Here is a 23,146-nt window from a genome sequence, read left to right on the forward strand (position 1 = left end):
CTCTGTTTCATTTGTTTCTACCATTCTATCTTCTAGCTCGCTTATCCTATCTTCTGCCTCCGTTATTCTACTGTTGTTTCCCTCCAGAGTGTTTTTGATCTCATCTATTGCATTTTTGAGTGAACTCCAGGAGCTGGTGATGGACAGGGAGGCCTGGCGTGCTGTGATTCATGGGGTTGCAGAGTCGGACACGACTGAGCAACTGAACTGAACTGATTGCATTATTCATTGTGTATTGTCTCTATTTTATTTCTTCTAGATCCTTGTTAAACCTTTCTTGCATCTTTTCGATCCTTGTCTCCAGGTTATTTATCTGTAACTGCAATTTGTTTTCAAGATTTTGGATCATTTTCACTATCATTATTTGGAATTCTTTATCAGGTAGATTCCCTATCTCTTCTTCTTTTGTTTGGGTTGATGGGCCTCTGTCTTGTTCCTTTACTTGCTGGGTATTTCTCTGCCTCTTCATCTTGCTTATATTGCTGTGTCTGAGGTGGCCTTTCCATCTTCTGGCAGTTTGTGGAGTTCTCTTTATTGTGGAGTTTCCTTGCTGTGGGTGAGGGTGGACGGGTGGCTTGTCAAGGTTCCTTGGTTAGGGAAGCTTGTGTCGGTGTTCTGGTGGGTGGAGCTGGATTTCTTCTCTCTGGAGTGCAGTGAAGTGTCCAGTAATGAGTTATGAGATGTCAATGGGTTTGGAGTGACTTTGGGCAGCCTGTATATTGATGTTCAGGGCTATGTCCCTGTGTTGCTGGAGAATTTGCGTGGTATGTCTTGCTCTGGAACTTGTTGACCCTTGGGTGGTACTTGGTTTCAGTGTAGGTATGGAGGCGTTTAATGAGCTCCTATCGATTAATGTTCCCTGGAGTCAGGAGTTCTATGGTGTTCTCAGGATTTGGACTTAAGCCTCTGGCCTCTGGTTTTCAGTCTTATTCTTGCAGTAGCCTCAAGCCTTCTCCATTTGTCACTTCCAAGGTGGTTCCCTCTGTTTTAGCTTCTGTTTGCTGGTCTCTTCAGTGTCTATTTTCCACCCTGACACAAGGGGACGGTGGTGGTTACTTTTTTAAGGCTCACTTGTTCAGTCGTGCTGTGGGGAGCGAGGAACGCTACAGACAAATATCACTGGCATCTGTGGAGAGTGCTCGCAGTGTCTCGGCTGCACTGGGTTTGTCCCTGCTCACGGCATGTGTGCTTTCCCTGTCTATACTGCTCAGGCTCTAGGTTGCTCTTCCAGGAACTGTCTGAGGCCGGCGCTGGGTTGCATGCACATCGCAGATCTAAGCCATTCAGGTTCAGGTATTCGGGTACTCCACAAAGGCGCAGACTCGTTTGGGCCTGTGTTTTGTGCCCTTCCCTGGTCTGAGCAGCTCACGTGACCAGGTGTTTGGTGAGCTCCATGCTGCTCGGTTTTCTGGGTGTACAACTGGTACACCTTCTCAGGCAGATGTAGACCGTCCAGAATCCCAAGAAGTCTTGGTTAGCAATGAAACCTGCTTGCAGTTTGGTAGATGATACCTCTCTAGGGCTGCAATTGCCCCCTTCCAGCTCTGGCTGCCCTCCCCTGCCTGTCTTGGCGGGGGATGGGGCATGAGCCATCTACAGTCGGCTACCTCTAGTCCGCCCTTTGTACTGTTAGTGGGTCTGGTGGTGTCTTCAGTTCAGTTCAGTCCAGTCGCTCAGTCGTGTCCGACTCTCTGCAACCCCATGAATCACAGCACACCAGGCCTCCCTGTCCATCACCAAGTCCCAGAGTTCACTCAAACTCATGTCCATCGAGTCGGTGATGCCATCCAGCCATCTCATTCTCTGTCGTCCCCTTCTCCTCCCGCCCCCAATCCCTCCCAGCATCAGAGTCTTTTCCAGTGAGTCAACTCTTCGCACGAGGTGACCAAAGTATTGGAGTTTCAGCTTTAGCATCAGTCCTTCCAATGAACACCCAGGATTGATCTCCTCTAGAATGGACTGGTTGGATCTTCTTGCAGTCCAAGGGACTCTCAAGAGTCTTCTCCAGCACCACAGTTCAAAAGCATCGATTCTTCGGCAATCAGCTTTCTTCACAGTCCAACTCTCACATCCATACATGACCACTGGAAAAACTGTAGCCTTGACTAGACCTTGGTTGGCAAAGTAATGTCTCTGCTTTTTAATATACTATCTAGGTTGGTCATAACTTTTCTTCCAAGGAGTATTAGGTTAGGGCTTTTCTCCTTTTTGAGGGGTAGCTATCCCACAGTTTCCTTTGCTATCTCAAGTTAGATCCCTCAGATTGCCCTTGGGGCATTCAGGCCCAGTGGTCCTTACTCTAAGCAATGAAGCCTGCGCCTCCTTGCCCAGCCCCCGCTTGCTAGTGGCAGATGCGGGCGTCTGTGCAGCTTTTCCACTGGGAGTTCCCATTGGGCTCGTAATCTTTGGGTTTTAATTATTTATTTGATTTTTCTCCCGGTTATGTTGCCCTCTGAGGTTCCAAGACTCGCTACAGATTCGCCAGTGAGAGTGTTTCCTGGTGTTTGAAAACTTCTCTTTTTTAAGCCTCCCTTCCCAGGAAGGATCTCTATCCCTACTTCTTTTGTCTCTCTTTTAATCTTTTATATTATTTCCTACCTCCTTTCAAAGACAATGGTTTGCTTTTCTGGGTGTCTGATGTCCTCTGCCAGTATTCAGAAAATTTTTTGTGGAATTTACTCAGTTTTCAAATGTTGTTTTGATGAATTTGTTGGGGAGAAAGTGGTCTGTCTGTCCTATTCCTCCACCATCTTAGGACCGCCCCCCCGATCTTAGTTTTCTGAATGTTGAGTTTTTAGCCAGTTTTTTCACTCTCCTCTTTCACTCTCATCAAGAGGCTCTTTATTTCCTCCTCACTCTCTGCCTTTAGCGTGGACTGAACTGAACTGACCTGAATCCACATATCTGAAGTTATTGATATTTTTACCAGTAATATATTAAAAGATATTATTGCCAATACCAACATTAAGGTGCTTATCCCTGTTTTATTCTGGGGTTTTAAAAGTTTTAGGTCTTACATCCAAGTCTTTAATCGATTTTGAGTTGAATTTTATGTGTGGTGTAATATAGAAACCTAGTTTCATTCTTTTGCAGGTAGATATCCCAGCACCATTTTTTGAAGAGACTATCCTTTCCCCATTGTATGTTCTTGGTGCCTTCATAAAAAATTAATTAACCATATATGCATGAGATTACTACCGGGATTTCTATTCTATTCCACTGATCTCTGTGTCTATTTTTATGCCAATGCCACGCTGTTTTGATTACTAAAACTTTGTAATGTAGTTTGAAATCAGGACGTGTGATGACTCCAGCTTTGTTCTTTCTCAAGTTTGCTTTGACTACTCAAAGTGTTTTGTGGCTTTATATCAATTTTAGGATTGTTTGTTGTATTCCTATGAAAATTCCAATGAAATTTTGATAGGAATTTCACAAGATCTATTGATTATTTTGGGTAGCATGGATATTTTAACATTATTTATTCTTCCAATCTATGGATATGAATTATCATTCCATTTATTTTTGTCTTCAATTCCTTTTACCAGTGTCTTATAATTTTTTTTCACAATTCCACAGTTGAGGTTTTTAATGTAAATATTATGAAAGTGATTCATACAATAAAAATACAGACTCATAACAGGTAATATAAGATGGAAAGTAAAAATCCTCCTTCCCACTCCTTTAATCTTCTAGTGTCACAACTATAAACACAAAAGTTTTTTAAAAATATTGGAATTTATATATTCTAACAAGTCACAAGTCTTTGTTTCTTCTGTATTGGTTTGTTTTGCATAGTGTTGAGATACATTTAAAATATTAAGCATCATTACTGTTAGAGTAGTAATGAAATAATTTTGTAATAAATTATAGTTAACGTTGGGTTGCCAAAAGTCCTATTTTCTTCACATTTTATGTTTTCTCTTCCTCATTAAAATAATATTGCTCAAAACATATCTTACCCTTATTGATCACCAAGATTTTATAGTCTTGTCTTGGAAGTGTAGTACATATATAATTAAGCAGGCATGCTGTGATTCATGGGTCGCAAAGAGTTGGACACGACTGAGCGACTGAACTGAACTGAACTGAACTGAAACATACAGAGGTTGAGGACAAATAAAACCCACAATGTACTTCTGTGTAATGTATGTACTAACAGGTTGATTTTGTTATTATTACATTTGACAGCAATAAAAAATTAATTTGTTTCTGTTCATTGCTGTGATTAAACAAAGAATGGGTTTTCTTTGAGCTTCAGTTAAGTTCAGTTCAGTCGCTCAGTCATGTCCTACTCTTTGCGATCCCATGAATCACAGCACGTCAGGCCTCCCTGTCCATCACTAACTCCCGGAGTTCACTCAAACTCATGTCCACCGAGTCGGTGATGCCATCCAGCCATCTCATTCTCTGTCGTCCCCTTCTCCTCCCACCCCCCAATCCCTCCTAGCATCAGAGTCTTTTCCAGTGAGTCAGCTCGTCGCATGAGGTGGCCAAAGTATTGCAGTTTCAGCTTTAGCATCAGTCCTTCCTATGAACACCCAGGATTGATCTCCTTTAGAATGGACTGGTTGGATCTCCTTGCAGTCCAAGGGACTCTCAAGAGTCTTCCTCAGCACCACAGTTCAAAAGCATCAATTCTTCAGCGATCAGCTTTCTTCACAGTCCAACTCTCACATCCATACATGACCACGGGAAAAACCATAGCCTTGACTAGGCAAAGTAATGTCTCTGCTTTTTAATATACTATCTAGGTTGGTCATAACTTTCCTTCCAAGGAGTAAGAGTCTTTTAATTTCCTGGCTGCAATCAGCATCTGCAGTGATTTCGGAGCCCCCCTAAAATAAAATCTGATACTGTTTCCACTGTATTCCCATCTATTTCCCATGAAGTGATGGGACCAGATGCCATGATCTTCGTTTTCTGAATGTTGAGCTTCAAGCCAAACTTTTCTTTTTTTTTTTTAATTTATTTTTTTATTGGAGGCTAATTATTTTACAATATTATATTGGTTGGTTTTGCCATACATTGACATGAATCCACCCCGGGTGTACATGAGTTCCCCCTCCTGAACCCCCCTCCCACCTCTCTCCTCCCTTTATCCTCCCTCTGGGTCATCCCCGCACTCCAGCCCCGAGCATCCTGTAACATGCATTGACCCTGAACTGGTGATTCGTTTCACATATGACAACATACATATTTCAATGACATTCTCCCAACTCATCCCACCCTCGCCCTCTCCCACAGAGATCCAAAGACTGTTCTATACATCTGTGTCTCTTTTGCTGTCTCCTATACAGGGTCATCATTTGCATCTTTCTAAATTCCATATATATGCGTTAGTATACTGTATTGGTGTTTTTCTTTCTGGCTTACTTCACTCTGTATTGTAGGCTCCAGTTTCATCCACCTCATTAGAACTGATTCAAATGTATTTTTTTTAATGGCTGAGTAATACTCCATTGTGTATATGTACCAAAACTTTCTTATCCATTCGTCTGCAGATGGACATCTAGGTTGCTTCCAGGTCCTGGCTATTATAAACAGTGCTGCAATGAACATTGGAGTACATGTGTCTCTTTCAATTCTGGTTTCCTCGGTGTGTATGCCCAGGAGTGCGATTGCTGGATCATATGGCAGTTCTATTTCCAGTGTTTTGAGGAATCTCCACACTGTTCTCCATAGTGGCTGTACTAGTTTGCATTCCCACCAACAGTGTAAGAGGGTTCCCTTCTCTCCACACCCTCTTCAGCATTTCTTGCATGTAGACTTTTGGATAGCAGCCATTCTGACTGGTGTGAAATGGTATCTCATTGTGGTTTTGATTTGCATCTCTCTGATTATGAGGGATGTTGAGCATTTTTTCATGTGTTTGTTAGCCATCTTTATGTCTCCTTTGGAGAAATGTCTGTTTAGTTCTTTGCAAGCCAAACTTTTCACTCTCTTCTTTCACTTTCATCAAGAAGCTTTTTAGTTCCTCTTCACTTTCTGCCATAAGGGTGGTGTCATGTGCATATCTGAGGTTATTGATATTTCTCCCTGCAATCTTGATTCCAGCTGGTTCTTCTTCCAGCCCAGCGTTCCTCATGATGTACTCTGCATATAAGTTAAATAAGCAGGGTGACAATATACAACCTTGACGTACTCCTTTTCCTATTTGGAACTAGTCTGTTGTTCCATGTCCAGTTCTAACTGTTGCTTCCTGACCTGCATACAGGTTTCTCAAGAGGCAGGTCAGGTTGTCTGGTATTCCCATCTCTTTCAGAGAGTAGATATTCTGAAAGCTTTTTATTTGCAGCATGTGATGAAATACATTTCCAAGAACATGGTAATACTGAACTCTTAATTAGAAATTTGGCAAAACTCAAAATTATATCACCCAGTATTAAACTACTAAGGAGGATCAGGTAAGAAGCAATTACCCAAATACAAAAGGCTAAGCTGTCCATTCTTTAAGATGCTACTTCTACATTTACCTGAGCTATGTAAAGTGATATGAAGAGGCCAACAAATGTCAGCAGATTATATGTTACTTTTATCCAGTCTTTGATAAGTGATTTCTTTTTTTAAGTTCATATGACCCTGTTTGAACACTAGCCATGAGTCCTGTGATACACCACAGGACTATTTTTTCACAGGTTATTTTTTCTCTGTTGGCATTTAGTAAACCAACCCCTGTGCCATACAAAATTAATCTCTTCAATGGGGTAAAATCAAGGCTAGTTGGTATAATACAGTAATGCTGATAGCCACAATCAAGGGTTTATTTAGGGGGAAAATAATCAAAAGCTGTGATGCTACCAATTTCACAACTATTAAGGTAAAGGAAATGTTCCATTGAACTCCATACTCAGTTAAATGTTCCTGAGATCCCACAGATCTTATAATAATTAATTATCCCATTCCTAGGAAGACTAATGGCCAGCGTACAGTGACTTTGTAAAATAAAATCTGGACCCTTAGTATATTTTCTTCTAATCTTTGGAGAAATCGTTGCAGTCCTCAAAATAAATCCTCCTATTTCAAAATCCATTGCTCATATCCCATAGAGCCCGATTTGGGGAAGTCTTCTAGGAAAACATGGCAAGTCTATAGCCAAAATGGCAACAACAGTAAATGCACTGTCAATTACAAGAAAACAAGAGATGCCTGGAATGTATTCGGATTCCAGACTGACTTTCAAGAATTTTTCAAGAATTTTCCAGACAGGCATTTTGACATATCAAATTCTCTTGCAGTATATTTTATAGAACAGCCCGGCCCAAAAGATAATTACAAGATGCTCAAGGAGAACAAATGTAGAGGAAATGGTCAAAATTGTTACCAGGGGAACTATCAAGAAAGCAAAGTCAATGAAGAATCAAGTTCTCCAAGTATGTGAAGAAAAAGATAAGTGCTGTGAGAAAATGATCCCGAGTCCTCTACACAGGATAAGGAGTGTGGGCAAGCCCAAGCCCTCAGTGATTTTCGGCATGCTTGTTCCATTGTGGTCACTGACAAAAGACTCCTTCATCTGCTTTTGAGAATTTTTCTTCTTCTCCAGGGTTTCAAAATATTTTATCCACCAGAGAGCCCCCAGTTCTGGATCCTGAGGTCCCTGATGAGTCAGGGATGCCCTGCATTGAATGTGTGCTCTGCCCCAGGGGAGGAGCTGAGGGTTATGGCCACTTAGCCAGAGTATCAGTTCACGGCTCGTGTCTCATGGATCTGAATACACTGATATTTTACCTACTTGGTTAAATTTATTCCCAAGTATTTTATTATTTTTAATGTTATTGTAAATGGAATTGTTGTCTTAATTTCTTTTTCCAAGAGTTCATTGTTAATATTTGGAAATGCAAATGATATTTTGTATATTGATTTTTGTACCTTTCAATTTTACTAAATTTGTTTATCAGTTCCAGTTTTTTGGTTGAGTTTTTAGGGTTTTCTGTATATAAGATTGTCATCTGCAAATAGAGACAGTTTTACTTCTTTTCTAATTTAGATGCCTTTAAATTTTTCCTTATCTGGAAAGAAAACTCTGGCCAGAAAACTTCAGGTACTATGTTGACTTAAAATGGCAATATTGTGTGTCTTTGTCTTGTACCTAATCACAGAGGAAAAGTTTTTAGTTTTTCAACATTGAGCATGATTTTAGCTGTTGATTTGTAATACACTGCCTTTACTATGTTGAGGTATATTCCATCTGTATCTAACTTATTGAGAGTTTTTTTCCTTATCATGAACGGTTGTTGAATTTTGTCAAAGGCCTTTTCTGAATCTATTAAGATGATCATACAATTTTCAATTTTTATTTTGTTAATGTTGTGTATCACACTTATTGATTTGTGTATGTTGAACCATCTTTGTGTTCCAGGAGTAAATTCCACTTGATCATGGTATAATATTCTTTTTTAAAAAATAATTCTATTTACTTATTTTTGGCTGTTTTGGGTCTTTGTTGCTGCTTGGGCTTTTCTCTAGTAGTGGCTGGTGGGGGTCATTCTTCATTTTGGTGCCCCAGCCTTTTATTGCAATGGCTTCTCTTGTTGTGGGGCATGGACTTCAGAGAGTGAGGGCTCCAGCAGTGGCAGCACGTGAGCTCAGTAGTTACAGCTTGCCGGTCTTAGAACACAGGCTCAATGGTTGTGGTGCATGGGCCTACATGTGGGATCTTCCAGGACCAGGGATCGAGCCCATGTCTCCTGCACTGGCAGGCAGATTCTTTACCATTGAGTCACCAGGGAAACCCTGTGTAATATTGTTTTAACACACTATTGAAATTTTTTTGTTCTTATTTTGTTGAGGAATTTTGTATCCCTGTTCATAAGAGATATCGGCCTGCAGTTTTCTTTTCTTGTAGTATCCTTTTCTGCTTTTGGTGTCAGAGTAATGTTGGCTTCATAAAATGAGCTTGGAAGTGTCCCTTCTCCAATTCTTGAGGAGAGTTGGAGAAAATTAGTGTTAATTCTCTTATGAATCTTAGGTAGAATTTATCAGAGTTTTTTTTTTTTTTTTTTTTGTGGAGGTTCTTGATTACTGATTCAGTCTCCTTGGTTGTTATTGGTCTGTTCAGATTTTTTACTTTTTATGATTCAGTCTTGGTAGGTTGGATGTTTCTAGAAATTTATTTGCTTCTTCCTAGTATCTAATTTTCCCTACTACTATTGTATTGCTGTCTATTTTCCCTTCAGCCCTGTTAATATTTGTTTTAAAAATTTTGGTGGTCTTTTACTCTTTTTTTTTTTTTCATTTTCTACACATTTTGTTTGTTTCTATCTGAAGGAGAGGAGTTAGACATATTTTAACTTTTGTGAATCATAGACCCAGAGGATATATCCCATCTGGTTTATATTTTTGTCATAGGCTCTCTTAGGCTCATGACAGAAAAATGAAATTTTTGATCTCACACTGAGTTTTAACAGAACTATATTCTTTTCTTCTTTCTTTTCCTTTTACCCAGGAGGAGATAATTATGGAAAGAACCAGATAAGTTATAGATAAAGAAACCATAATTTTCTTCACTTTTTGGCTACAATTTAAATACAATAAACAATTTTCTGACTAGGATATGCGAGGATGTAGAAAATCTTTGTTCACATGGTAACACCAAAAAATTAGATATTATAAAACTTGTACTTATATATGAAACTATTGAAGAGAGGTGGGTGTAAGAAAACCCCAGATGGACTGATTTTCAGAGAGAAGAGCTCTTTATACATAACTATCAAGAAATGGCAGTTTCTGGAGGCAGCATTGGAGAAGAAAGCCTGCCAAGACTGAGATAGATGAAAGATTAACAATAGAGGGAACATGTTGGAGATACTGCAGTCTTGAAGATTCTCAAAGGTAGCAATAATTTACTTGGACTAACAGTTCTCCCTGGCTTACACTTCCTGTTTTGCTGGGTAAAGGACAGTGATTGTGGACCTAGTCTAGAGAATACATGAGACTAGAGGATATACTAGGTGCCTGGAAAAAAGGGCTCTTTACCATGGATTCAAAATGATGAAACTAAATTCTGACTCCCACCAGGCCCCTGGGCTCCAGAGCATGAGGGCTTCAGTAGTTGTGGCATGTGAGCTCAGTATTGGTGTTTTGTTAAGTTCAAAGAGATTAGACTTGGACGGAAAGAGCTCTGGCACTGGGAAGAAGGCTAACCAGAGATGAAGTCAATATTAAAAATTGCTTCCTTAGGCTAAAATTAACTTGCTACATAGTGATATACGAATATGATTCACATAGTGATTATATGAATAATCGCTTCTTTAATAGTCACATATTGGAAAGAGATTTCACATTCTTGGAAATAAATATAAAGCAAAGAGTTGTATAATTATATTTCCACTGCTATCTATAAACAATGTCTAGTATATCATGAAGCACTGTGAAATATGGGATAAAAATGGGACACATAAAAACAAAACAAAGAAACATTATCATAGAAAGGCAGATATTGGAATTAACAGAGAAGCTTAAAACTAGTATTATAAATATATTTGACTTGTGGCCCTAGCTGGGGCTGGCTCTGTCCCTCAAATAAAGATCATTGCTACTTTCAAATTGGCCAACTCTCTATGAATTTTTCTCATCCCAGGCCCTAGTAACAATCCCTTCTCCTATGTCATTAGAGGATTTTGGTAGAAATAATGGCTACAAAAAAAGAAAACCTGATAAAAGCAATACTTTTACAGGTAATATTTAACATTTGACTTTACAATTAGTTTTTACAATGTATAATTTTGTTTCATACAAAAAATTGATTCCAATGAATATGCTTCTAATAAATATATAAATAAAATTTGGAAACAATGATTTATTTAACTATTATTTTAGAATAATGGAATTAAATTGGCTTAAAGGAATTTACTTGGTATATTTTCTCATAGATATTTTAATTTGAAGATTTAACTAGAGTGACTCCCAAAAGCTGGAGAAATTAGGATTTTTTAGATCACAAATGCAATGTAGAGATCACATTTAAGGCTCAATGTAACCATGGGAAAAATATGGGGGAATTAGCCTAAAATCAGATAAAAGTCTCCACTTACAGCAAAGTCTTACTACAAAGCTCCCCACATTAATGTACTGATAGTTACTTACAAGGTACTAAAGTGAGTTTGCCTGCTCTTCTTGAAGTGGTGGGTTAAAATAAGTGTCTCAACAGATGAATAGCTGTCACTGCAAGTGTCTGTCTACATCAGGTACTGAGTTTTTGATTCAGAATGGAGTGAAACTAGGCTACATAGAATTTACTGAGAAATTTCCTTTTAGATACCATTAAAAGCTGTAAACTGAATCTTGTGAATGTTCATATTTCACCACTAGATGTCACTGGAAGATAAACAGTTACTGACCAGACTGGTGTATTGGAAGTTTTTCTATGAAAAAAATTGATTGATCTTGTGAATATATTTTTTGTTTGCTCAGAAAAATCAGGTAGCATCAGACACTTCTTATGCGTCACATCTTCTCAGCCCAGTATTTTTTTCCCAGCCATTGCTAATAAGACGACTGGTTAGAGAACCTAACGTCATCAGCACTGCCTATCTTTCTTATTTTTACACTAAGGCTTTTCTTATGATGTGGTTGGGACATCTGTGAGCAGCTGCTTATCATGTTTGGATGCTCAACACTGCAAGTATGGGGGAATTAACACTCCTTGGTGCACTGGGGAACATGGCTTTTAGGGGACATGAATCAGGTCATGGGTATGTGATACCCTTGTAGCCCTCAGGCTTACAGCAATGAGCCACAATCTGTGGAATTCCTCAAAGGCTTCCAGTGGGATCAGATCCTAGTTTTCCAGAGTGGTGACCACTCTGATAATACACCATTGTTTGGACTTTCTCTCCTGTTGTACCAACCAAGTCTCCCACTCCTAATACCTGGTATCACGTCCCTAAGTAAAGTCTTACCTATAAAGCCTCCTTTGTCATTGCAGTGTCTTTTGACTTTCTCGCCTTTCCTACTTGAGATCTGCTTTCTGGAAGGAACTTAAACACAACCCCCAGCCCTGATAAAGAATATTTTCAGCCCCTCATGGAGCCTCTTCCAGTCAACATCTTTTCAAAACAACAAATATTCTGATCTCTATGTCCAGAGTTTAATTTTGATTCTGTTTTTGAACTTCATGTTACTAGAATCATACAGTAAGACCTATTTGTGTCTGCCCAAATGGCAACCCACTCCAATATTCTTGCCTGGAGAATCCCATGGACGGAGGATCCTGGTGGGCTACAGTCCATGGGGTCGCAAAGAGTCGGACACGACTGAGCGACTTCACTTCACTTCACTTCACTTCTATCATTCAACAATTTTTTGGTGAGGTTTATTCACGATGTGACATTCAGCAGTAACATTATTTTTCATAATGTTACTACTATGTGAATATACCAAAATTTATTGATTCTACTGTGGATAGACATTTGAATTATTTTCAGATTTAAACTATGCTGAACAATGCTGTTTTGAACATTTCTATTATGTGTTTGTGAACAACAACAACAAAAACCCGCATTTCACAGCACACAAAAATCAAATCCATTTGTGTTGTAGGTATAAATGTATACCTACATGTATTTTGGGAATATATATGTAAATGAAATTATGCATGCTTTTGTATTTAATAGACACTGGCAATCAGGTTTTCATAGTGTTTACCTTCCATCTTATCCACATCCTCACTCATATTTGATATTGATCATTTCAATTTTAACCTTTCTGGTGGGGGTATAGAGCATTCAATTATTATTTTGGCTCATTTTCTCCTGTTAACTAATGGTACTTAACAACTTTTCATATGTTCTGAGTAACTTATATGTACTCTTTTAAGAAGTACAAGTTTAAGGGTTAGCTGTGTGTATGTGTCTGTGGTGTGGTAGGGAGGGCATTTTTCTTATCAAATTTAAATTATTTACAATTTCTACATACTTCTCCTTTGTTGACTAGGCATTGAGAATATTTACCAGTCTTGGTTTACTTTTCACTCTCTTAAAGTTGAGTTATGATTAAAAGGATTTCTTGCTAGTGGGATACAGTCTACTGATATTTTTCTTAATGGCTATTTTATTCTACTCTTGAAAATTATTTATCCCCACTCCAAGGTCTTGAGATATTCTCCTTAATCTATGGTTCTCAAATTTGAGTGGGCATCAGCATCATCTGGAAGGTTTTATAAAACACATATTTTTGGGAACTGCCTCCAGAGTTTCTAATTCTTTAGGTCAAGGAAAAGGCTCAAGTATCTGCGTTTCTTATGACTTCCAGAAGACGCTTATTTTTCTGGTTTGAGAATCCTATTTTGCAAGCCATTGTACTCTTATATTTTTGAGAAGCTTAACTATTTTACTTTTTACATTTATACCTACAACACAAATGGATTTGATTTTTGTGTGCTGTGAAATGCGGGTTTTTGTTGTTGCTGTTCAGTGTCTCAGTCATCTCCGACTCTTTGCCACCCGATGGACTGCAACACGCCAGGCTTCCCTGCCCTTCACTATCTCCTGCAGCTTTCTCAAATTCATTTCCTTGAGTCAGTGATACCATCCAACCATCTCATCCTCTGTCATCCCCTTCTCCAACAGCCTTCAATCTTTCTCAGCATCAGGGTCTTTTCCAGTGAGTCAGTTCTTCGCATCAGGCGGCCAAAGTCTTGGAGCTTTGACTTCAAGCATCAGTCCTCTCAATGAAATTCAGTGCTGATTTCCTTTAGGATTGACGAGTTTGATTTTGCAGTCCAAAGGACTCTCTCAAGCGTCTTCTCCAGCATTATGCTTCAAAAACATCAATTCTTTGGCACTCAGCCTTCTTTATGGTCCAGCTCTCATATCTGTACCCGACTACTAGAAAAACCATGCTGCTGCTAAGTCGCTTCAAGTCGTGTTTGACTCTGTGCGACCCCATAGATGGCAGCCCACCAGGCTCCCCCATCCTTGGGACTCTCCAGGTAAGAATACTGGAGTAGGTTGCCAATTCCTTCTCCATAGCTTTGACTATATGGACAAATAAGGGTCAAATTGTACTGTTTTTCAATGCTGGTTGATTGTTTAACACTGATATGCAGTACAAATGTGTTGTAATGTGAATCCCTTTGTATATGTATGGATCTGAATATGGGTCAGAATAAAGGATATCCTTATCCTTTCTTCTATATTTTTTGCCTGTGCCAGTTCAGTGTAGTAATCTTAATTATTCTAGGTTTATAATAAATCTTGATAACCACTAAAGTATAACTCTTTCTACTTTTTTTTAATATAACTTGTGAAAAGAGAGGAAAAATATAATTTTTACCTTTATATTTAAATAGACATTTCTGTTTTCTAAAATGTAGTGATGTAGAAAAATATAATGTTGATCTTTGGGCTTAATAAAGAAAAGTCTGACTTATTTCTACATTTTAGAAAGCAGAGTTGTCTATTTAGATGTAAATACTGGGGCAACAATTATTAACAAGAAAACAATCGAGACTTTTTGGAAGCTTTTTTAAAGCTTACTTTTATAAGCCAGAGCAATAGTCTCTTAGGTCTGGATATCTATAGGGCACTTTTGTTAAAAAAGACATTTGAAAGCCAATAAGATTTTGAAAAGTGAAAGAGGTAAAGTGAACAATATTTTGAAAGTAAATATATCCAGTGTAAGCGCTTCCCAGGTGGCGCAGTAGTAAAGAATCTGCCTGTCAATTCAGGCGACACAAGAGATGTGGGTTCTATTCCTGGGTCAGAAAGATTCCCTGGAGAAGGAAATGGCATCCCACTTCAGTATTCTTGCCTGGGAAATCCCATGAACAGAGGAGCCTAGTGGGCTACAGTCCATGGGGTCTTAAAGAGTTGGACGTGACTGAGTACACACACACACATATCCAGTGTGATAGGCTGAATCATGTCTCAGTAAAATTTATGTTCTGAATCCTTAATACCCAGGATCTCAGAGAACAGCTATATTTGGAAAGAACCTTTAAAAAGGTGATTAAATTAAAATGAGGCTGTTCAGTTTAGTTCAGTTCAGTCACTCAGTCGTGTACGACTCTTTGAGACCCCATGAATCACAGCACGCCAGGCCTCCCTGTCCATCACCAATTCTCGGAGTTCACTCAAACTCACCTCCATCGAGTGGGTGATTAAATTAAAATGAGGTTGTTAGGGTGTCCCTAATCTAATCTGAATGGTATCCTTATGAGAAGAGGAGATTTGGACACACACAGAGTCAAGAGGGATGTGCATCCCCAGAGGAAAGATGGTGTGAGGACATTGATGTAAACAGATGGCCGTCGACAAGCTGAAGAGAGAGATCTTAGGAGAAATCAAACTGATGACACCTTGATCTTGGACTTCTAGTCTCTAGATCAGTGGGAAATAAATTTTTGTTGTTTGAGTCACCCAGTCTGTGGTAGGTGTTGCTGCTGCTGCTGCTAAGTCACTTGAGTTGTGTCCGACTCTGTGGGACCCCATAGATGGCAGCCCACCAGGCTCCCCCGTCCCTGGGATTCTCCAGACAAGAACACTGGAATGGGTTGACATTTCCTTCTCCAATGCATGAAAGTAAAAAGTGAAAGCGAAGGCACTCAGTCGTGTCCGACTCAGTGACACCAGGGACTGCAGCCTATGGGGCTCCTCTGTCCATGGGATTTTCCAGGCAGGAGTACTGGAGTGGGGTGCCATCGCCTTCTCCAGTAGTAGTTGTTACAGTAACACTAACAAAGTAATGGATCAAGTGTTGGTAAAGTTTTCTTCTAGATGATTGGGCATTAAGCAAGGTAGCCAAGTAAAGAAGCATATAACAATTAAATCAGGATAATAACTAAATTTTGGGCAACATTTCCAGAATATATTAGGGAAAATAAAAATCTTCTTAAAATAGTTTTTGTAGCATGCTCTTAAGGGAAACATTGAGCAAGTGTATAGCAAAGAATGACTTCATCCACTTTCTATCTTATAAAAGTCCTCAGAAAATAAGAAGGGTATAAACACAATTGGTAAACAAAGAGGCACTTAACAGATGTGGTACTACTACCTGTATTATCTAGTAATTGCTGAAACAGGTAAGAAGCATTAAGCAGTATTGCCAAGAAAATGTTGTCTAATTGTCCAAGAATCTCATTAGCTTCTTGTTGAGGAGTTAGAAGTAAATCTATAACACACAAAGAGTTTTAATAGGCAAGAATCTTTGTATTCTATTACAAGTGAAGTACTAAAGGGATGTTACTATAGGCTTCAATGGCACAAAATGACCCCCACTGGGAACCCCGTCTTTCAGGTTATGAGCAGTAAGTAAAATGATTTTGTTTACATCACAAGAAACATCCTGACCAGGCCCACCTGTGAAAGAATGCAGGAAGGACGGAATTAACATGTCACTTCCCATTCTCCATTCCCCCCACCAAGGCTGACAGGAACCAGGAAATGTTTGACTTTACTTCTTCCCCTTTTAGTATAAAGAAGTCTGAGTTCTAACTCAAGCAAGATGGTTCTTTGAGACATGAGTCTAGTATTTCTTGGTCTGCCAGCTTTCTGCATAAAGTTGCTATTCCTTGCCCAAACAGCTCATCTCTTGATTTATTGGCCTGTCTTATGGCGAGCAATATGAGCCTGGACTCAGTAACAGTGTTAATTGTGGTGCTCATTATTTAGATTCAGTTTCAAATCATCTTCTTGTTGTTGTTTCTGTTGTTTGCTAAGTCATGTTTGACTCTTTGCGACGCTGTGGACTGTAGACTGCCAGGCTCCTCTATCTGTGGGATTTCCCAGGCAAGAACACTGGAGTGGGTGGCCATTTCCTTTCCCAAGGAAACTTCCTGATGCAGGGATGGAACCCGAGTCTCCTGCATTGGTAGGGGTTTTCTTTACCACAGAACCACCAGGGAAGCTCCTCAAATCATCTTACTGTCTTCATAAATTTCTGAATTAAAAACCGCTTGAAGTATTCTCAAGGATAGACAGTCTCACTGTCTCAGTCTTACATGATTATTACAGTCAATATTTTGGGTCTCTGAGTGAGTAGTGCCATGTAAGAAGTGAAAATATAGATAATGTAAGGTATAGTTCGGGCAAGGCAGAAAAAGGAAAGACGACCTCAACAGAAGTAGCTTACCTTTGTTCAGGCAAAGAGGGGGCAACAGTTGGCCTAACGAACAGGCTGAGCACCCAGAGGGATCAGGGAGGTTCCATATTTATGGGAGGCTTGTGGAAGCGATAAGGGAAACATTAATCAGGCGGGATGGTTTGGGTATTCTTTAGTTGAGATGGCATTTGTAGTTGGGCAGGAGATGATGTCTTTTGGGCAGGTGTAGGGAGTGGAAAGTTTTTGGGCAGGGGGTGATAAGTCCCAGATATATGCAACTGGCCTGGAGCATCAGGGTGGGACCTAAAGTTCTGTTTTGTTTTCTCTGAAGTTAGGTGATTCAGCAAGGGCCTTTGAGACTGTTGTTTTCTTTTCTAGGCCCCAAAGACTTCTTCAGATAAAATGGATTTAATGAGACTGATTGCATCCCTGTACTTTCTCTCACAAGAGAATTATCACTCTCTACATTTATGGCTGGTTCACAACACTCAACATTTATCGTTGGTTTACATGTTTCTTTCTGAAGTGTGAGCTTTGAGATGTTTTTTCACTATAAAAATGAACATCATTTTTCAAATTTATTAATTTGCTTTGTAACTTTTGCCTTTCCTGAATCTAAAGATTTGTGACTTATTAATTCTGGAAAATTCTCAGGTATTATTTCTTCAAATATTTCCTCTTCTCCTTATGTGTTCTATCTCCTGTGAAATTCCTATTGGGCTTATATTAGATTTCATTATAGTCTTTACATCCCTTAATTCATACTCAACAGCTCTTTAGTTCTGTATTGCTTTATAGGAAATTCTTCAGATCCCCCAATCTACAAATATTTGCAAATTGCTTTCTCTTTTGTTGCTTACTATGTGCATTGAGTTTTAAATGATAGTTCTTAGAATATTTATTTCTAGAGGCTTAATCTGCTTGGTTGCTTTTGATAATATCTCTTTCTCTTCTCATATTATTCCTTTTTAAATATATTTAACCTTTGAAAAGAGAATTTCCTGGTTTCCCTGGTGGCTCAGAGAATCCACCTACTAGTGCAGGAGACAGTGTCGCATATGCCCAAGTACTAGCTCCTGTTTGCCTCATTTCTTCTTTGTCTGGTTCTCTATGGGATTTCCCTTATTTCACCATGAATGCAGCTCTGTACAAAAAGGAATTAGAAGAAATATTTAATCTCACAATTCTTTGTTGTTGTTCAGTTGCTCAGTCATGTCCGACTCTACAACCCCACAGACTGCAGCCTGCCAGGCTTCCTTGTGAAGAAGGAAACAGAACAGGCTCCATCTTGGGCTGGACTGTGGACTTTGAGCTATATGCCCGTATCTATAGAAATGACTAGCACCTGGAAAACCAGACCCCCCGATGGAAGAACCCTAGAGCTCATACCTAGACTCTCCATTGCCTAAAAGAATACCCTAATTATCTGTGTAACCAATAGGATCATAAATTCTATTATGCTTATTGGGGTATGACCACAGGCCTATTGATAATTGTCCACTGTTAACTACGTAGGCTTAAGGCATATGAACCACGGGTTAACTTTGACTATATCTTTCTCTTCCTTTGTTTAGACTAGTTTCAGGGAATTTGGGGAGGTGGGCTTGGGCACGTACACTTAGGGTATATAAGGTTTTCACAAATGCTGGTCAGGGTCCTTGGCTAAGAGGAGACTCTGTCTTGGGTCCGGTGTAATAAACTGCACTTCACTATCTGCATCATCCTTCTGAGTGAGTTTGTTTCCCGGAACGCATGGCTACAACACTTGTCCTTCACCATCTCCCAGAGCTTGCTCAAACTCATGTCCATTGAGTCCATGATGCCATCCAACCATCTCATCTTCTGTCATCCCCTTCTCCTCCTGCCTTTAATCTTTCCCAACATCGGGGTCTTTTCCAGTGAGTCAGCTCTTTGCATCACTTGGCCAAAGTATTGGAGTTTCATCCTCAGTACAAGCACTTCCAATTAATATTCAGGATTGATTTCCTTTAGGACTGACTGGTTTGATTTCCTTGCTGTCCAAGGGACTCTCAAAAGTCTTCTCCAACACCACAGTTCAAAAGCATAAATTCTTCTGTGCTCAGCTTTCTTTATAGTCCAACTCTCACATCCATACATGACTACTTTAAAAATTATATCTTTGACTAGATGGATCTTTGTTGGCAAAGTAATGTCTCTGCTTTTTAATAAGCTGTCTAAGCTGATCATAACTTTTCTTCAAAGGGGAAAGCATCTTTTAATTTCATGGCTTCGGTCACCATCTGCAGCAATTTTGGAGCCCCCAAAATTAAAGTCTGTCACTGTTTGCACTGTTTCCCCATCTATTTGCCATGAAGTGATGGGACCAGATGCCATGATCTTAGTTTTTTGAATGTTGAATTTTAAGCCAACTTTTTCACTCTCCTCTTTCATCAAGAGGCTCTTTAATTCTTCTTCACTTTCTGCCATAAGGGTGGTGTCATTTGCATATCTGAGGTTATTGATATTCTCCTGGAAATCTCGATTCCAGCTTGTGCTTCATCCAGCACAGCATTTCTCGCGATGTACTCTGCATATAAGTTAAATAAGCAGCCTTGATGTACTCCTTTCCTGATTTGGAATCAATCTGTTGTTCCATGTCCAGTTCTAACTGTTGCTTCTTGACCTGCATACAGATTTCTCAGGAGGCAGATCAGATGGCCTGGTATTCCCATCTCTTGAAGAATTTTCCACAGTTGAGATCCATACAGTCAAAGGCTTAGGCATAGTCAGTAAAGCAGAAATAGATGTTTTTCTGGAACTCTCTTGCTTTTTTGATGATCCAATGGATGTTGGCAATTTGATCTCTGGTTTCTCTGCCTTTTCTAAAACCAGTTTGAACATCTGGAAGTTCATGGTTCATGTATTGTCGAAGCCTGGCTTAGAGAATTTTGAGCATGACTTTACTAAAGTGTGAGATGAGTGCAATTGTGCGGTAGTTTGAGCATTCTTTGGCATTGCCTTTCTTTGGGCTTGGAATGAAAACTGATCTTTTCCAGTCCTGTGGCCACTGCTGAGTTTTCCAAATTTGCTGGCATATTGAGTGCAGCAGTTTCACAGCATCATCTTTTAGGATTTGAAATAGCTCAACTGGAATTCCATCACCTCCACTAGCTTTGTTTGCAGTGAGACTTCCTAAGGCCCACTTGACTTCGCATTCCAGGATGTCTGGCTCTAGATGAGTGATCACACCATCATGATTATCTGGGTTATGAAGATCTTTTTCATATAGTTCTTCTGTGTATTCTTGCCACCTCTTCTTAATCTCTTCTGCTTCTGTTAGGTCCATACCATTTCTGTCCTTTATTGTGCCCATCTTTGCATGAAGTTTTCCCTTGGTATCTCTAATTTTCTTGAGGAGATCTCTAGTCTTTCCCATTCTATTGTTTTCCTCTATTTCTTTGCATTAATCACTGAGGAAGACTTTCTTATCTCTCCTTGCTCTTCTTTGGAACTCTGCATTCAAATGGATATATCTTTCCTTTTCTCCTTTGCCTTTTGCTTCTCTTATTTTCATAGCTGTTTGTAAGGCCTCCTCAGACAACCATTTTGACTTTTTGCATTTCTTTTTCTTGGGGATGGTCTTGATCACTGCCTCCTATACAATGGACCTCAGTCCATAGTTCTTCAGGCACTCTGTCTATCTAATCTAGTACCTTGAATCTATTTGTCACTTTCTGTATAAATTGTTAGTGATTTGATTTAGGTCATACCTGAGTAGTCTAGTGGTTTTCCCTACTTTCTTCAATTAAGTCTGAATTTGGCAATAAGGAGTTCATGATCTGATCCACAGTCAGCTCCCAGTCTTGATTTTGCTGAATGTAGAGAGCTTCTCCATCTTTGGCTCCAAATAATATAATCAATGTGATTTTTGTATTGACCATCTGGTGTTGTCCATGTGTAGAGTCTTCTCTTGTGTTGTTGGAAGAGGGTGTTTGCTATGACCAGTGCGTTCTCTTTGCAAAACTCTGTTAGCCTTTGCTCTGCTTCATTCTGTACTCCAAGGCCAGATTTGCCCATTATTCCATGTATTTCTTGACTTCCTACATTTGCATTCCAGTCCCCTATAATGAAAAAGAGAAACATCTTTTTTGGGTGTTAGCTCTAGAAGATCTTGTAGGTTTTCATAGAACCATTCAACCTGATGATTAATTTTGTATTTTTGTTTTGTTTGTTGTTTAGATGAGGCGTCCTACACAGGGTGCTACTGGTGGTTTGGTGATGCCAGGTTTTGTATTCAAGTGCTTTCCTTTATTTGAGTTCTCACTATTTGATATTCCCCAGGGTTAGTTCTCTGGTTGCCTTGGGTCTTGGAGTCAGTGCTCCCATTCCAGAGGCTCAGAGCTTGATCTCTTGTCAGGAACGAAGATTCCACAAGTGGTCTATTATGGCAGTAAGTGAGATTAAAACAAATACCCCAAAATGAGAAACCAAAGATGAACCCCAGACAAATGGCAGTTAAAAAATCAGGCAAATAATAATTAAAATAATGGAATATACACATGTACATATACACTCATGAGCAAAATCAAAACAGTCCAACAAAAATACTGTATATTGTCCCTGCCAATAAAGGAAAGCAATAATTGTATTTACCAGTTAAGAACAAAATTAACTAAAGGACAAACTGGAAAACAAAACTGAAACAAGAATAGTTATGCAAAGTTAAGTAGAGGTAAATGAAGAATATTTATGTACATTAAAGATTAAATTCAAGGGGAAAAGAACAGTAGGAAAAGCAAACAAGGACTAAATGGAGAAAGAATATAATGTTTAAGAAACTAAAAATTAAAATTAAAATAGATTAAAAAAGAAGGAAAAAGAAAAAAAAAAAAAAAGAAAAAACAAAGAAATTTAAAAAAGAAGAAAAAAAAGGAAAACTCCACAGAACTGCAAAAGCCCAGTGTAGAGGCAGAGGTTTATAACAACAGTAATAAGTGTGACTAAATATAGACATATACATATATACCCATAAGCAAAACCAAAACATTCCAACAAAAATAAAATACAATAGATTGACCTGGTGAACAAAGGAAATAAAAAATTATATCTACCAGTTAAGAACAAAACTAACTAAAGCACAAACTGGAAAACAAAACTAAAGCAAGGTGCCAAGTGGGGAATAAAGCAATGAAAACAAAACTAATAAAGATGTTTAGAGGAAAGGAAAGAAAGAAAAGAAAGAAAGAACAGATATGCAAAGTTAAATAGAGGTAGATAAAATTTATATACATTAAAGATTAACTGCAAGGGGAAGATAACAATAGGAAAAGCAAACAAAGAAATAAATGTAGAAAAAAATAATAGGTTTAAAAACATTAAAAGTTAAATTAAAAAAATAGGAAAAAAAAGGAAGAAAAAAAAAAGGAAAACTCCATAGAACTGCAAAAGCCCAACATAGAGGCAGAGTTTTATAACAACAATAAAAAAAATGTGAGGGGGAAAATAAAAGCTCAAAGCTTAATTAGATTTCATAGTGTCAGTAAAATTGACAACTACAACAGAGGGGGAAAATGAAAAAAAAAAAAAAAGAAAAAAAAATCCAAGAAAATCTATAGAACAAGTCAAAACATAAGAATAATAAATGTTTTTCTTGAGTAATTGCTTTCAGAGTCCTTTCCCTCTCTGGGAGTCAAAGTCCACCTCACCTCCCTAGGATGCCCTCCAAAACTGTGCTGGTCTCCGGACCAGCTGTGGAAGAGACCAGGTTCTAATCGGGTCCTACTCCTATGTGTTCTTGCCTCCAATGTCCGCAGCAATCAGAACTAATGTGTTTTCTTTTGTGGGAGCTCTCAGTGTTCTTTTATATATTCCATAGACACAAAGTCTGACTAGTTGATCATGTGGATTTAATCTACAACTTAGATTAAATCTTCCTTAGCCACACTGCCCTTGGGTTTTTTTTTTTCTTTCTTTTTTTTAAATTTGCTTTGATTCTTTATTTGGAATTTGACAGCCTTGCAGATTCATTCATTCACTTGATCCCCATCTACTGTGCCAAGGTTCTGCATGAGATTCTTTTTTTTTTTTATTGGAGGCTAATTACTTTACAATATTATATTGGTTGGCTTTGCCATACACTGACATGAAT

At 38.8% G+C, this 23,146-nt stretch overlaps 1 protein-coding gene and 1 pseudogene across 1 annotated transcript in view; one reads left to right on the plus strand and one right to left on the minus strand.

Annotated features, from left to right (window-relative positions):
- Positions 1-3,968: 3,968 nt before the first annotated feature.
- On the minus strand, positions 3,969-7,516 carry LOC148778218 (glucosaminyl-phosphatidylinositol-acyltransferase PIGW-like; annotated as a pseudogene).
- Positions 7,517-13,613: 6,097 nt separating this feature from the next.
- The window catches only part of LOC129541046 (T-cell surface glycoprotein CD1a-like), a 36,514-nt gene continuing 26,981 nt past the window's right edge, over positions 13,614-23,146 (plus strand). The window contains exon 1 of the mRNA XM_088834957.1: positions 13,614-13,927. The gene's annotated coding sequence lies outside the window, so the exon portion shown is untranslated. The remainder of the gene's footprint in view (positions 13,928-23,146) is intronic.

This window comes from Moschus berezovskii, chromosome 4 (genome assembly GCF_049115385.1).
Source record: "Moschus berezovskii isolate FMDL1 chromosome 4, NW_MosBer_1.0, whole genome shotgun sequence".
NCBI classification, from domain to species: domain Eukaryota; kingdom Metazoa; phylum Chordata; class Mammalia; order Artiodactyla; family Moschidae; genus Moschus; species Moschus berezovskii.